Raw genomic sequence first — 18868 nt, forward strand, 5'->3', positions numbered from 1 at the left:
TGTGTTTAAATATTCAAGTTATAGTTTAGAAAATTTTCACCAAAAATTTCGAATTCGTTATAACTGTTGGCTCTGATACCAACTTCTGTCACACCCCGAAAACTTAACATAGTAGCGGAAGTCTTAATTAAGACGTTCAAGTGGTGACAGACGCCGATTAGCCACAAAATATTTAAACACACACAATTAATGTATCAGTTGGACATTTATTATTGAAAACACATGTTGCTAGTCATCAGAGTACATATTAATTTAAAGCATTATGTCCAACTGTCGGGATTTAGAATTCCCCATTTTCCCATATTCTTCTCACGAAGCGCCAGGTTTTCCTCTACCTGAAAAACACGTTTAAAATATACGTCAACACAATGGTTGGTGAATTCTTAGTAATTTTAAAGAAATTTATCATTTTGTTCAATTCACACGTCATTGTCCACTCATAGACAAAGATTATCCCAATACCTTGTCTTTTCGAGACTAGGGTTTTCTCCCATTTTATGCGCAAATCATTTTATAATTATTCCATGATATTTGCTTACCATAAAAGACCCATTTGACCCCTCCTTTCGTTATACAAACAAAAGTGTAGGAAATTCCTCATTTTACTTTATAACAAATGTGATAGTTATAAACTAGCTAGGAATATAACAAATGTATGACTCCATTAAACCTATAATCAAAGCGTACACTAATTCAAAATATTTATCATTTACCCCACCGGCGCGGTCAGTGATGATAGCGTGTCACCCCGATAGATCTATCACTATTTCTCTGCATGTTAACAGTTAATGATTATAAGACTGCGGTAATTTTCTTGATTTTTTCCCTCGGCAGCCGACCACGTTAGATAAAGTCGGTCAAATTTAAAGTCATTCCAATACCACAATTATCAAAAATAAAACACATTTTAGGCCCAAACGTGTTTTCCCCAAAACATTTATAAATCATTAAAAACATTTAAAACGGTGCGGATTTCTGAGATACTCACCTTGACTGTTACTGTCGGTTTTTGTTCACGTCTCGTGTCCCATTCATTTAATACACGTTTTTAATACTCTATTCCCACAATAACTTTGAGTTGTTCATTCAATTTAAAGTGTTCACACCACTATTTGTCACATACCGAAATTTCTAGAATAATAATTATATATATATTAATTGCGTTTGAAGAATTAATTTGAGTTAGTAGAGATATTATAAAATAATAATAAGATATAAAGATGGTAGGCTTTAATAAATAGATATTTAAATTTGGACTAAAAAGGAACGATGGGCATAAGTTCTATGGGCTTAAGGCTTATAAATACCCCTTAAACCCTAATCATTTCCATTTTCATTAATCTCTACACCATAGCCTACACCTTCGAAAACACACACAAACACGTTCCAATATTCTGAGCCAAGATCCGAAGGTGAAAATCTGAACTTGTTGACGTTAGAGCATCTTAACGAACAAAACCTGCATCAAGACTAGATCGTGTTCGTAAACCGACTTGTTTAAAGGTACGTTTTATAACGAAAACTTGTTCGTTTATGCTCGGCTCATTTAGTATTCCTAGATCTGTACATAAACGGTAAACAACGAATCAAACACAACAATTCCTGTTAGAATTCGTGAACATTAAACTGGTTAATCAATCTAATAATTAGCCGTGTATTTATAACGACCAAATTCACCATTAAACGATGATTTTTAGATGATTGGACGATTAGGGTTAGTAGGCGTTGTGATTTCGAGCCTATTGATACCAAAATCGTGTTGTTTCGATAAGATTTGATGGTTTATTGCAAATCCGATGTATGTTGACGTTTTATGTTCATATCAATTTTAACTTTCACACCAGAGTCAAGGTCTGGATAAGGATGATGCTCATTCATCTAGATTGAATGAATCGCTGGTCATTCATTAAGCAATCATAAAGAATGAGGGTGCATGTGTAACGAATGAGCCCTCATTCGTCCTATAGGAATCACAATTGACCTTATTCATTCGTGATCCGCTCATTCGTCATGAGGAGACAACGAATGGAGCCATTCGTTATAAGATGTTCATGTAACAAATGAGCCCTTCATTCGTCTCGAAGAAAGCATGAATGGCCTTAGTCATTCGTTATACACTCATCGTCTCATTAAGACTCAGATCAAGCCATTCGTCATAACAAATGGGACCATTCGTCATAGCGAATGATACTTAGCCAGAATGAAGATTTCATAGCAAATGAGATAGAGAATGGTGCAATACCAGAGGCCATTCGTCATAGAGAATAAGATAACGAATAAAATAATCATTTAACCTAGAAATTCGTTATGGGTAGTGATAGTTAAATAATACATGTAATTGCTATACAATTACCGCGCCCAGTTAAAGAAATGAGTTACCATTAACTCTGAAAGGAACCGAGTTCAAGTGAGTTTCTAGCCCCATTTCCTTGTTATGTTTTCGGGGTTGTGTGCATACTCAATGTAATTAGTTAATACACTTACCTAAGTGGTAAGTGTATGTCATATATGATTTATGTGAAAGTTATTGAAGATATAAATGAATGCTTCTCGGTACGTGAACGATCTTCGGATATTGCACGTATTTCCAGGGAAGGTGATCGTTAGAAGATTAATGTGAAGGATGCCCAGTGCGTCTGTATGTTATGATGAGGTATGCTTGTTTACGTGGGTACATTCTACATCTGACATAGTAAGTTAGGATGACAAATCCCTCTAACTTTCTTTGTACATAGACGTGGAATGTAACAGCGTATATAAGGACTGTGGACCCAATCAGTGTTCATTAGATGGATATTATATGATTAGGTGTATGTTCCTTTTATGGATACTAAACGTTGTTCCTTCAATGGATAATATATAGAGTTCCTTGTATGGATAGTGAATATTGTTCCTTTTATGGATAATATATATAGTGTATGAATGATATTGAAATGATGAAATAATTTAAGGAATATATATGTAGATGTTTATGAATATATGTATATATATATAACTAATGAATGAATAGTTGTATGGAACGGGAAGAAGGGACCAGACCCTAATAATATCTGAGATAGAAGGGACCAGACTCTACTAATATCTGAGATAGAAGGGACCAGACTCTAATAATATATGAGATAGAAAAAGAAGGGACCAAACCCTAATGATATCTGATATATAAGGGACCAGCCCCTACTAATATCTGAGACAGAAGGTGTTGGGTTTTAAGAAGATTATCAAAGTGATAAAATCCCTATTTTACCAAAAACGCAGCGGATATAAAAGTTTTAAATCTTGTTAATATGATATGAATAAAACCAATTTTAAACATGCAAAACCCAAACCCGGATCCAAATACGAATTACACACTATCAAATACATGCATGTCACTATAAGTCCATGCATGTTACTACTACCTTTCAATATGACAAAACCGGGTGAAAGAGATGATGATTGAAAGGTAAGAACTTGAATATGGAAGCTCCTCAAGATAGCATACCCCAAGCTTCAACAACACACCACTTCTATCTAGGATTTGCACTTGAAATTTTCTTCTTCTTTTCTTATGTTGGATGAAAATACCCAAGAGAGGAAGAGAGAAAAGTTTACTTGGAAATTATGTGTGTTATGAAAGAATGAAAGAGAAAGACATAGTTTTATTTAAAGGCATCTTTCTCTCCACCAATAATAACCATTGCATGTCTCCACTCACCTTGCATGTCTCCACTCAAACATATAAGAATATTATATTTGAAAGAGTTATTATCTTTTTCTTTTATAAAACTTTAAACATATATATATATATATATATATATATCCATACATATATACTTTTATAAGTTTATAACTTATAACTTATAAAACCTATTATATGTTAAGAGACATGCTTGGTTATTATTATTCACATATTGTTATTTAACCAACTTAAATAACACTATGTAATGTTCTTTCATAAAACATAAATCATCCATATGATTTGTTTATTACACAAGTACATTTTATTTAGAAACCCTTTTCCAAATAACTCAAGTGTTAATATTCATTTGTTATGATCACATCATATATGAACGAATATTATCGGTGTTTGTCTAGCTTGTTATTGGGTATGACCCGACTTGGATCATAACGTACTAGCCACATCAATTTAATATGTCTCTTGGGCAGACCGAGTCCAACAATCTCCCACTTGCACAAGATACATAGAAGATTGATGCAAGTAGCAAATACCGCCTAACTACGGTTTACTACCCCTAATACGTATGACGAAGTGCCATTCAATAACATCATCCCTTTCAAGTCCCATACTTGAAAATGATTTAGGTGAAACTATCATTTATCCTTTTGCCACAAATGTCATGTTAAATCCAGAGACACAGAGTGATCATTCTCTGTTGATTTAACTTGTCAGGCCTTAGACATTTAACTCTCAACGAATAAGAGGGACAAATCCCATATTGACTACATACGTCTCTCACTATCACCTTGTACTATACTTGAGATTAGCCTTATGTACTGACATATTTCAGAGCAGCGAAGAACTAAGTCAAAACATAATAGTCGATGAATATCAAGACCCAATATGTATCTCAGGTCGGAGGATACTATGAAGTTCGCCTTTACTCAAATTTACTTATGATCACAAATCCCAAGGATTCCATGCAGTAAAATTGAGAGCGGGTCAGTCCAATATTTATCCCATAAATATCTATGAACCTTGGCAGCAACCCTTTGCTATATTCATACCTCATGAATATCTACCAATCCAAGTTCATAATAGTCTTACTTTCACATTTGTTCCCACAAATATGAACGACTACGGACGTTTAAAATAATTCAAATTATTCACGGATTTAAACATACTAAAATGGAACATAACTCAAGAACATGACCATAACCAAATCCATATGATTGAGTTAAAATAAAATTGTTCCAATATCCAAATACAAATTTTGATCAAATCCAATCACTAGAATATCGAAGTCCTAAGGCGCAAGTATGACTCTCATGCTTCGGCCTTTCAAGGAGTTTCGTGAGTGGGTCCGCGATGTTTTGATCAGTGTGAACTTTGCGAATATATATCTTTCCCTTTTCAACTTCATCCCTTATGTAGTTGAATCTCCGCTCAATGTGCCTAGTCTTTTGATGTGCGCGGGGTTCCTTGATTTGAGCAATCGCACCCTCGTTGTCACAAAAGATCTCTAGAGGGTCCTGAATGGTACGAACCACTCCTAGATCGGCAATGAACTTTCTAATCCATGCAGCTTCTTGAGCTGCTAGGGAGGCGGCAATGTATTCAGATTCAGTGGTGGATAAAGCTACCACGTCTTGTTTTGCACTCTTCCATGAGACAGCACCATCATTGAGAACGAAAACGTATCCCGATTGTGATCGAGAATCATCTCGATCAGTTTGGAAACTCGCATCAGTGTAACCCTTTACAACGAGTTCCTCCTCACCAGAGCCATATATTAGAAACATATCCTTAGTCCTTCTAAGGTATTTCAATATGCTCTTAACAGCCATCCAATGGCTAGTTCCCGGATTTTGTTGGTATCGACTTGTCATGCTCAAGGCGCATGACACATCCGGTCTAGTGCAAATCATGGCATACATGATGGATCCTATAGCAGATGCATATGGGATACCACTCATTTTGTCTTGCTCATCCTTTGAGCTTGGACATTGAGAAGCACTCAACATCGTTCCTCTTTGAATAGGTACCAAACCTTTCTTAGGGTTTTCCATCTTGAACCTTTTCAAGATCTTGTTAATGTATGCACTTTGATTCAAACCTATCAACCACCTTGATCTATCCCTATAGATTCTTATTCCCAGAATATAGGCGGCTTCACCAAGATCCTTTATGGAAAAACAGCTTCCAAGCCAGGTTTTCACACCTTCCAAGGTTGGAATGTCATTTCCAAACAGTAATATGTCATCGACATATAATACCAGAAAGGTTATGATGCTCCCACTAGCTTTCTTATACACACAAGCTTCATCAGCGTTTTTGATGAATCCAAATTTCTTAACTTCATCATCAAAACGGTGATTCCAACTTCTGGATGCTTGTTTCAATCCATAGATTGATTTCTTCAACTTGCATACTTTGTTAGGATGTTGTGGATCGACAAAACCTTCAGGCTGAACCATATAAACATCTTCATTAAGATGCCCATTTAGAAAAGCAGTTTTGACATCCATTTGCCATATCTCATAGTCATAATATGCGGCTATGGCAAACAATATCCTTATAGACTTTAGCATCGCCACGGGCGAGAAAGTTTCATCATAATCAACCCCTTGAGTTTGAGTGAAACCCTTTGCTACAAGTCTAGCTTTATAAGTATCCAAGTTTCCATGCATATCAGTTTTCTTCTTGAAAACCCACTTACTTCCAACCAGCTTGGAATTTAGAGGTGGAGCAACCAAGTTCCATACTTGATTGTCATGCATGGATTGCATCTCAACATTCATAGCTTCTAGCCATTTGTCACAATCATATTGCGACATTGCATCTCGGTATGTGGTGGGTTCATCCGAATCAACCACGTAGCATCCATCCATGAAAAATCCATATCTCTCAGGTGGGGTGCTAACTCTACCAGATTTGCGAATGTTTTGTGTGTTTTGATCAACCATTTGATCATCCTCAACAACCTCTTGTTAATTACTAGTGTCAACCAAACGTGTATCGGCTTGTAGTTCTCGATCCTCTTCAAGTTCTACAGTTCTATCAGTTCCTTCCATAAGGAACCTTCTTTCCAAGAACTTATCCTTTCGAGCAATAAACACTTTATGCTCGCTTGGATTGTAGAAATAATATCCCATCGAATCCGTGGGATATCCTACAAATATACACTTAGTGGATCGACATTCAAGTTTGTCAGGGGTGTAGATCTTAACATAAGCCTCACAACCCCATACCTTTAAATATGAAAATTTTGGAGCCTTTCCATGCCATATTTCAAAAGGTGTCCTATCCACTTTCTTGGTTGGTGCCATATTTAAAATACGGGCAGCAGAGATCACAGCGAAACCCCAAAATGATAGAGGTAATGAGCATCTAGCCATCATGGATCGAACCATGTCCAATAAAGTTCGATTCCTCCTTTCGGACACACCATTATGTTGTGGTGTTCCAGGTGGAGTAAGTTGTGAGACAATCCCACAACTCCTAAGATGTTCTAGAAACGCATCATTGAGGTATTCACCTCCTCTATCGGAACGTAGTACTTTGATTGTTTTGTTGAGTTCATTTTGTACTTCATTTTGGAAGTCTTTGAACATTTCAAAGGCCTCATTTTTGTGTCTTAACAAGAACACATACCCATAGCGACTATAATCGTCGGTAAAGGTAATGAAGTATCTTTCACCATTTCTTGTCATTGTCCTAAAAGGTCCACATACATCCGAATGTATGATACCTAATAAGTCTTTCGCCCTTTCATTTGTTCCATTAAAGGGTTCTTTGGTCATCTTTCCCAATAAACAAGATTCACATTCATCAAATGAATCAACATTTGATTTCAAAAGACCATTCTTTCGAAGTGTATGAATACGATTCTTGTTTATGTGACCAAGACGACAATGCCAAAGAAAAGTATTACTCAAATCCATTTTGATTCTTTTGGTGTTAGCTTGGTACAACGAGTTATCAATGTATGAGTCATCATGAATTAATTCATAAATGCCATAAAACGGCATCGCTTTAAAGTAAAAGACATTATCCATGAAAACATAAATACCATTATCAACAAACTTAAAGTCATAACCAGATTGTCTTAATACAGAAACAGAGATAATATTCCTAGTCAAACTAGGGGAATATAAAATGTTTTTCAAAACAATTTTCAAACCATTTGGAAGCTTTAAAACATAATCTCCTCGGGCTTGGACGTCAACCTTTGCTCCATTGCCCATGAAGAGACTTATATCTCTCCTTTCTTCACCTCATTTCTTCTTTTGATCCCCTGCAATGAATTGCATATGTGAGTTCCACATCCGGTATCCAATACCCATGTGTTAGAAGAAATAATACTAAGATCAATGTGAATCATGAAAGTTGTACCTGAGGTTTGCCCCACATCCCTCTTAGCTTTCAACTCCTTGAGATAGGTCGGACAGTTTCTCATCCAATGACCTATCTCACCACAACCAAAGCACGGATCCTCAGCGCTAAACTTTAGCTTCTTTGGCTTTGGCTCCGCCTTTGCCTTTCCCTTGAACCCCTTCTTGACTTGCCCCTTACCAACGGCAACCTTTGCTTTTGGTTCCGGGTGATGCCTTTTCTTTGAGCCACCCTCATTGATCGCAAGAACGGGTAAAACCTTTTTACCCATGCCGGCCTCGGCTGTCTTAAGCATTGCGTGAAGCTCACCAATGCTTTTGTCCCATCCATTCATGTTGTAGTTCATGACGAACGTCTCAAACCTTTTAGTTAAGCCATTTAGGATTAAATCCGTGGCTAACTCTTTTGAGACGGGACAGTTAAGCCGTTCAAGCCGATCAATGTGGCTCTTCATCTTAAGTACATAAGATGAAACAGATTGGGTTTCTTCCATATGACATGCATGAAGCGCTCGAACCGTTTCGAATCGCTCAACCCGAGCTTGAGTAAGGAACATTTCCTTAAGTTGGGTTATCATGTCATACGCCCCATGATTCTCGAAATCCTTTTGGATCTCGGGAATCATTGTTCCCAACATGAGGCAAGAAACTTGCACCGAATCCTCGGTGTATTTTAACCAATCCGCATAGGCATCCAAGTTATTGACATCGGGTTCATCGGGAATAGGATCGTCTAAAATATAAGACTTCTTTTCTTGCTTGAGAACAATTCTCAAGTTTCGATACCAATCTATGAAGTTGTTAAAGTTTAGACGATCCTTATCCAGAATGGATCTTAGTGATAGATTATGCATGTGTGGGATAATTGCGTTCGGTGCGTTGTTTGCGGCCATCTAAAAGAATTTTAACAAAGTTCAAATTAGTATTTTCGATATTAATAAAATTTTAATCTTTAATACCCTTTAAATGTCTCCAAGACAATTATTGATTAAAATCTAGAACCCAACGTTTCATTCAAATAGTAGTTAGGTGACCTTTATCCTACTATTCGAATTAACAAGGTAGTCAACGTTTGACAATTGCAACCCTTTGCAACTTCTAGTTTTATGGGATCGGTTAAACATCATATGTTTAGTTGGTATGTTAAATCCCATCAACACCTTTGAACGCCATGTTAAGGTGATCCTATAGTCATGGTTTCAAATCAAGTCGTCCTACTTATACACACGTGTGAGTTTACTCATACAAGTGGTTAGGTGATCCTAATGCCAAAAGTACTTGTAAAATCACCTTAAGATCACAAGTTTTCTTAAAAGTGCTTAGGTGATCCTAACTCACTTTCAAGTCTACAAGTGACTTAAGTGTCGTATAAAAGGATGGTGTTTAACTTGTTTTTTAAAAAGGGATTTTAGTTTTCTAAATTCTAGATTGGAAAACTATTTATTGTACCTTTCATTTGCATGCATTCAAATGTATGGTACTTAGTTGAAAAACCCATTTTCAAAGTTCCAATTAATAAAACCCATTTTTATTATGAAATCATTAGTTATTAATAAAACCAATTTTATTACCTAACGATTTCTAAGGAACCAATTTTATGCTAGTTGATTTTAAGTTGTTAAGCAAACCATATTGCAAATAATAAGTAAATCAACCATGCAAGCACAAAATATACACAACCACAAGTTCATAACCATAGCCTCCTAATATTGACCACACTTGTTGACCGAAGACAAGTGTGTCAAAAAGTCTCTCCTAAGGGACCCAAAAGAACATGCACTTGTGTCGGTGAACTCCCACTTGATTCCGCATCCATATGCTCCAAGTGTTTACTCCCGGTGTTGTGGTCTTCATCATTTTATTTGGGCTTGCATCCATGCAGCTTCTTTTACAAAATATATCCTAATACATGTTTCTAGTAAAAGAAATACATCTAATCTACTTATTATTACAAGCCATGTGAATGAATAAATAGATTACAAACCCAAATAAATATTACAACCAAATCGAATGAACAAACAACCAACACAATCATTCAACCAAACACAAGGCCATGGCTAGGTTATGAACATCTATTACACATCCAAATATGCAATAATACAAGACCAAAATGGTTCCCCTTTTTGCCTCAAAACTTTCGGCCAAAGCTTAAGCAAACCGAAAGTTTCGGGTTTTGTCCAAACAAACTAAACAATCATCCAAATGACTTGGTTTTTCAAGATTACCACATGCATGGAAAGTATAACCTTGAAAAACAATGGGGTAACCAAAACCCCAAAAAGTTTCGGCCAAATGGTGAAACCCACCATAAACCCGAAAAATTTTGGGTCTAATGAAGCATGCATTCGTATAAGCGGCTCTTGATGCCATTGTTGGGTTTTAAGAAGATTATCAAAGTGATAAAATCCCTATTTTACCAAAAACGCAGTGGATATAAAAGTTTTAAATCTTGTTAATATGATATGTATAAAACCAATTTTAAACATGCAAAACCCAAACCCGGATCCAAATACGAATTACACACTATCAAATACATGCATGTCACTATAAGTCCATGCATGTTACTACTACCTTTAAATATGACAAAACCGGGTGAAAGAGATGATGATTGAAAGGTAAGAACTTGAATATGGAAGCTCCTCAAGCTAGCATACCCCAAGCTTCAACAACACACCACTTCTAGCTATGATTTGCACTTGAAATTTTCTTCTTCTTTTCTTATGTTGGATGAAAATACTCAAAAGAGGAAGAGAGAAAAGTTTACTTGGAAATTATGTGTGTTATGAAAGAATGAAAGAGAAAGACTTGGTTTTATTTAAAGGCATCTTTCTCTCCACCAATAATAACCATTGCATGTCTCTACTCACCTTGCATGTCTCCACTCAAACATATAATAATATTACATTTGAAAGAGTTATTATTTTTTTCTTTTATAAAACTTTAAACATATATATATATATCCATACATATATACTTTTATAAGTTTATAACTTATAACTTATAAAACCTATTATATGTTAAGAGACATGCTTGGTTATTATTATTCACATATTGTTATTTAACCAACTTAAATAACACTATGTAATGTTCTTTCGTAAAACATAAATCATCCATATAATTTGTTTATTACACAAGTACATTTTATTTAGAAACCCCTTTCCAAATAACTCAAGTGTTAATATTCATTTGTTATAATCACATCATATATGAACGAATATTATCGGTGTTTGTCTAGCTTGTTATTGGGTATGACCCGACTTGGATCATAACGTACTAGCCACATCAATTTAATATGTCTCTTGGGCAGACCGAGTCCAACAGAAGGGACCAGACCCTAATAATATCTGAGATAGAAGGGACCAGGCACTAATATCTAAAATGGTAAAGATAGTTATGCATGTAGTATGAATGTATGAAAGAATGTATGCATGTATGAAGGAATGTATGAATGTATGTATGTACGAAAGTAAGGTAAACACGTAAAGTATATAATATGTGTCTTCGGATGCGCATATCAAAGTAAGTGTATGAATGTATGCTGCCTGATTAACTATAACTCAGTCAGCATAGCTGACTTTTAGTATGCACGCAGGTAAATATGTTTGATGAGCTAGCATGAGGATGGCACATGGCATGAATTGAACGGCTGACATCTGAAGATGGGAGAAATGGTGTTCTAAATATGATGTTTTATGTTATGTTTTAAAGACAAGTTTGAATGTTTTGTAACGAATGATTGAAGTTAACGTTTCCGCGAAAGGTTTTAATTAACTTTGATTTGTAGAACTATGTTTATGAGTAAATCCGACGTAAAATGTAGGGCACCGGGAACATGGCCTTACACTTTTGTAGTCTTTCAAAAGTTTTTAACTTGTTTATCAGTTTTAGTGTTCAAACGTCCCAATGGCGGCTTGGGTTTGGTTGAGTCCATAATATATATTCACTCAAGTACACATCACAAATATTATAAGTATATATATATACTCATACACATGTATTTATATATCTACGTCTATATTACTGACATATATATTTATACACACATTATCATCAATTATGAAAATAAGATACTTAAGTAATTTCTTAAATTTTTTTATTAACTAATATTTAGATATTTAAATGTAAATATAGTAAAAACATCTTTTTTACTTGCTGAATTATTTTAGTCTTTCAAAATTTTGCAATACTTATGTTATTTAGTGATATTTTACCGGTTTTGTTGGTTTAGCGTTTAACGGTGAATCGGTTAATGTTTTTATTAAAAATCAAATCTTTTTAAGTAAAAATATAGTTTTTATAGCTGAAGTATGTGTATTTTATAAGTTAGTTTGTAAAAATATATTTGTTGTCGGTTTAGTTTAAATTTTAGCAAAAATTGTTATTTTTAACGTTTTCGCGCTATCTTTCGCGACGCGACTCGTTTATTGTCAAGTTTTATCATTTTGACCACATTAGACATATTATATGGTGTAATGTAGGTGAGTTTTTAAGTTTTAGGGGCTGTTTCATTTCAACTCCTAAAATCTTTGTCCGTTTGCGTTAAAAAGCCGATTTCTGGACTAGTTAAGTAACCGATGTCACACCCCAACCTACGGCGGAAATGCCGGGGCATGAGCTGATTGTCACAGCTCACAAGGTTACTATCATGCAATATTTAAATGACAATATATATTATTAAATTCAATTATCAAATAAATCAAATACAAACAAGTACATAATTCATACAACAATACATTCTTGATTAAAATATTCTTCTAACTAAATTCTTCACTAAGTATTCACCAACCTGCATTAAATTTCTACGATAACCTGCATATGCGTATAAAATAGAATATTTGTCAACAACACATGTTGAGTGAGTAAAACAACAGTTTAAGACACAACAATAATAATATATAATAATAAAGAAATATGCAAACTGTTCCTGTGAGAATAAACAGTTAAGCCATATCACATACACAAATAATCAACCATAAAGAAAGGGTTCAACCAATCCATATAAATGGACATTGGTTACCAAGCAAGGACTAAACCGTTGCCATAAAAATGGACATCGGTTGCCGAAATAAACAAGAAGCATTCAAACAAAGCAAGTAAGCAAATAGCAAGTTAAGCATAAACTGATATACACACAAGGATTAACAATTGCGGTTTTGAATACTAGATAATAGTTAAATATATATGATACGCACATGTCCCAAAAAAGGTATAAAATAAGTAAAAAGGGGAGTGATTAGTCACCTTAGTAAATAAGCTAGAGATATGATTCGATAACGAAGATAAAGGTAGATCAAGCTCTTCAAGAAATACCGACGAGATATCCTAATAATGAATAATTACGGAAATTAATATATAATGACTAGATAGAGATTCGAGAATTATGATGATCGAGTACATTATCGCGAGAATTAAATATTACTTAGGTTTATTAATTTTATTAAACAATATACTTTAATCAATAAAATACTCAGATAAACACTTATAAAATTTTGAATAGATTATAATAAGATATTTGTTTGATTCTAAACTAAAAATACGTTTAAATGTACTTATATATATATATATATATATATATATATATATATTAATAAAAATACGTTTGAATTTATACTATGTTTTAACATGTTAAATAACAAGATAAATTTTAAGTATATATTATATAAGAAAACTCTTTTTATAGATTAAAAACCTTTAACAAATTTATTACATATATATATATATATATGGCATTTAAACAAAATTCGAAAAGATAATCGGTTTATATGTCGGTTTTAATAAAATAACATTTATTTAGTATTTGATACTAACTATATTACATAAATAAAACCTTTTAAATTCACAAAACAATTAAAAACAAAAATAAAGCCAAAACTGCCATGGCCGGGACTCAAACCCGCGCCATTGGCCGGCTGAAGAGTTTTATCACAGACATGGCAGACGAGCCGGGCTGGCATGTTCAGTTGTTAAGGATTAAGATCAAAACCTTAAATACAGGTACAAAAGAATCCCTAGATTGATAAGAACCCTAATTTTGCAAATCGATTAATCTGATATTGTTTGATTAATTAAAGTTAGGGTTAATGTTCAGCATGATCCGACGAGTAAAACCATGTAAGCAATTACCTCGTACGCTGATGATTCGCGGGTTAAAAGAGACGAGACAGTGGACGGCGATATTAATGTCAAGAACACCAACGAAACAGCAGAGATAACGAAATTGAATATAGGGGTTATGTTCACGATCGTATAAGGGTTGTACATGCGTGTTTAATTGTATTATATTGTTCGTTAGTATGAATATTAAGAACGAGTTAGGCCCGGTTCGTAAAATAGGAAATTCGTATCAATTATATCGATTTTACATAATTAAAAGTGTCGGTTGGCCGCAAAACACGTGTGCTTGATCTCCCAGAATCAAATTCGTATAAAGGACGAGAATTATGCTTCAAGAAATCAAACGGGTCTTCGGGTTGAATGGATACGGGTCGCGGGTTTGTTTTATTGGGTTAATGGATCATAATATTCATAAGTTGCATTTTAGTCCCTAGATTATAAAGATGGAAACATAATAGGTTTAAAGTATTAGTTTGGGTAACTTTTGCCAAATATGAAAGTTTTAATTATCTTTTTATATAATTAATTAAACCATAAGATATTAATAATTAATTTACTTGATAACACAATAAATTTAATGATAAAATTTTCCAAACATATTCGGGTCGGGTAAACGGAGAAAATTTCATAGGGGAAATCTGAGTTGTTACAGTTTCTCCTACTTTAGAGAATGTTGTCCCGAAATTAAAGAATATTACAACAGAACCATTAAGGTTTAAGGAAAAGAAAATTTTGAGATAAAATTTATAAAAATTTATCATAGCACAGAACTTTGAATAGTTAAAACAACGCTCCAAATGCAAATCCGATAAGGGCACTTATATATAGGATGTACCAGCGGCTTATCCACCATGTTCTTTCATTTTTACATTTGTACCATTATCCCAACCACTTTCCATTCTACATTATGACACACAATCTTACGCATCATGATTTCCATGCGAAGACTTCGATAATTATGTTCCGGACCATAATTATTTTCATCGTCGGATGGTTCACATGATTTGTCCCATTGCGTGGGTTACAAAACGTTTGAAAATATAATTTTTAAGAATATAAGTCCTTTAGGGAATGGAGTTTAAGTGAGACGTCATTAAATAGACAAAAAGTTTATAGTTTGGTTATTTAAAATGAGAAATTTTATAAAACAACCATTCTCAAATTTTAAACTTTACTCGAGGGGCGTAATAATAAAAATCTTAATTTAATAATTAATAATAACGTTAATTCAAAATGTATTAAATAGTCGTTACAAGGCAGAAAAGTCAAATTCAAGTAAGATAGAATAGGACGAGCGGCAAAGTCATCTAGTTTGACGAGAGAAGCTTGAAGGACGGGTAGTAGGGCATGAGAGCTTGAGTGGTCGAGGTAGATTGATTCGGTATTGCTTTAATAACTTGAGCATGAACGGTTTGACGAGAGAAGCTTGAAGGACGAGGGATTGATAGGTTTGGACTTGATTGGCATGGAAAATTTAAGGGCATATATCGCTGAGAGGGTTTGGGTCTCTCATGTATGGTAGAAAACACGGGTAGTAGGGCATCAAGTTGAGCATGAGGGTAGGCTTTGGCGGGACGACTTGTGCATTAGGCAGTGTAGGGCAAGCATATGCAAGGATGATCGAAACGATTACACTGGGTGCGAAAACGACATGAGGATTGAGTCGAATGATGAAAGTTACTAGTGGGGCATAACGAGTGAATACCGATGGAGAGTTTCTTGCTTGGGATACTTTGATTTTGTCGAGGTTGATAATTGATTTGACTAACAGCATAGTTTTTATAATTAGACTTGCGCTTATTGTTGTCGCGGGGATGAGTAGAAGTAAATGAATTAAAATTTCAATCAAGGAAGTTAAAGAACAAGTTTGAATTGGTTGTATTAATGTTTTGAATATGAGTTTATATTTTAGAGGTTACGGCAGTTAACTCCTTGGATATACACGCAATGGTTATGAGAACTAGATTATTGATGTCGAGGACGACAGTGAATTTCTTAAAGAAGACATTCTTTGAGGATCAAAAATAAAGATTTACTATATGAAGGATAAGTTGAGGAAATAATTTAAATATTAAAAGTTTAACTGTTTTATAATAACGTTGTTTTTCATAAATGAGGGATTTGCGTCGTATCATGAGGAATAAAGATAAAAGTTTATAAGGTAAGGGGTATATAGCATAAATAGTTTTTAGATGATGTAGTCAATATGATTAAAGTGTGATTACTACACGAGAAGATAAGTCAGTTTAAAATTTTAGATTTTTATTTAATTAAGTTTACAATAAACTAACGAAATATAAATTGTGGATGTTGGCCTCCCATGAGCTTTCCATGGCAATTTGAATGGCCCAACGAACTAACGAATAAAGTAATTGAGTTGGACATCCCATGAGTGTTACATGGCAATTTGATTGTCCCAGCTAATTAACGAATTAATAATGCAATGAAGTTTGTCGGCCCGATGAGCGTTACATGGTGTTTTAACTGACCAAACTAAATAACGAACTAACGAAATAAAATTTGGGTAATTGGAGTATCTCGTGAATCACCACGTAGGATGACTCCACAAAAACATAAAACAAAGTGAGAAAGAATAGTCGGGATTCCCGACTAACCATTTTAAATAACGTAAAAACCATAATCGGAAGATTACCGAATTTAAGCCATGAACCGTGAATTCGGTTGAAAAAAAACCTATGGTGTCGGTCATATGACAGTTGTGTTCCTCTTTGGCCGAGAGGAACTTGTCATGCTACTTAGCCTTAAGATAAAGGAGTAAAAAAAACAAAAGTAGGGAATTCATAAGGAATTTCCCAAAAACAAAAGGCAATCTAATTTAATTTAAAATATGTCGGCTTTGGAGTACCGGGCCATCCTGAAGTATCGGTTAATGATCCCTTTGTTTCCGGTAGATGAGCCGTGCCCGGTTTGCCGTAAGGTTTGTTTGGATTCTTTTGGCGAGCATGCGGTTCACTGCAAAGAGTTGCATGGGTTTAAGTATAGGCATGATTTGGTGAGGGATGTTCTATGCGATGTTCTTAAACGAGCCAGAATTTCGGCTAAAAAGGAAGCCCCGTAAACTTTCTTACGGATCCTCAAGAAGGAAGATCTACATTACGACCGGCCGATATACTTGTTTTTGGGTGGGTAGGGGGAAAACACGCTTGTGTCGACCTCACAGGAGTGTCCCCTCTTCTTGGGATTAGGGACACTGGATTTGTAGCGGGCCAGGCAGCATTGAAGGCGGCATCGGGCAAGTTTGCTAAACACGAGAGAGCTTGTTTGGAGAATCAACACGTGTTTATCCCCTTCGCCTTTGACACTTTTGGTTTATTAGCTCCGGATGCCGTGGACCTTTTGAATAGGGTTCAGAAAGTTGTGTATAGTAACGTATCAGCCCTTAAGAATCAAAACTTTGTTTTTAGTCGGATTGGGTTTGCTATCCAAAAGGGGGTTGCGGCGCATCTTGTTGCCCGCTTACCTGCCACTTCATTGTAAATCGTTTGGATGTTTCTATGAAATATAAAAGTTACAATTCCCTAAAAAAAAATTATAATATTTATAAAAAATTTTCTTTGAAGGTTGAGGCATAGCCTGGGAGTTGTGTGTGTGCATAACAATATACTAATAAACAATCATTATTTAAACAGTTTAATACACACATAATCTGTAACATCCCGAATTTTATATTAACAAATAAAAGAAGTCCATAATTTAAAAGCGAGTGTTAATATTTAATTAATATTAAATATAGAAAGAAGTATGGACTTGGGTAATTAATATGGATTAAGATGGTGGGATGGGCCTTAGGTCCATGGGCTTTAACGGATATAAATACCCCCTTAATCCATCCTAAAACCCTAACTTATCATTCCATCTTTCCAAAATCTCTACACACCCAAAACACTCACATAAACACCACTATTACGGCCGTGAGAAGAAGGAGGAGATCCGAGACCGATTATAGCCTAAATCTTTGATATAAAATCAAGATACAAGATCGTAATTCATAACCAATCTAAACCGTGACCTAAAAACGGGTAAAGGTACATTCTTTATCGTTAAAGGTTATGTTTTTATAAAAGTTTAGTCTTCAAACTTAGAACGAGATTAGATCGGGTATAAATGAAATGTAAAGTTGCGAACTTGATGCTAAAACAAACTTAATGGACCTGCAAACAGGTGCAGCTCGTTTAGAATGAACCCTAGGTCTAGTTTTGAAGGTTTTAGCTTAAAGGTCCAAACTTTATGCTTTTCCGGGCGAGTTTTACCCGATATCGATCATAGGAAATGTTCATGGGGTTGGTAATATCATACCAAGGGATTTCATGTGAAAACGAAGGTGATTATGGGTGTGAAGTGCGAACAGTGGCCGCTGCTGGGCAACTTCGCCTGCGGCTAAGTTCGCCTGCAGCCAAGTTTGCCAGCATGTTCGCTGAGCAAGTTCGCTGAGCTACTTCGCTTGAGGTTAACTTCGCCTAAGGTTAACTTCACCTAAGGTTAACTTCGCCTGAGGTTAACTTCGCCTAAGGTTAACTTCACCTGTTGATAACTTCACCTAAGGTTAACTTCGCCTGAGGTTAACTTCACCTTAGGTTAACTTCACCTAAGCTTAACTTCACCTGAGTTTAACTTCACCTGAGCTTAACTTCACCTAAGCTTAACTTCACCTGAGTTTAACTTAGCACTAAGTTGAAATAAT

This window comes from Bidens hawaiensis, unplaced genomic scaffold (assembly GCF_021521415.1).
Source record: "Bidens hawaiensis isolate Kalapana, Puna unplaced genomic scaffold, B.hawaiensis_p1.1 tig00044683_1, whole genome shotgun sequence".
NCBI lineage: Eukaryota > Viridiplantae > Streptophyta > Magnoliopsida > Asterales > Asteraceae > Bidens > Bidens hawaiensis.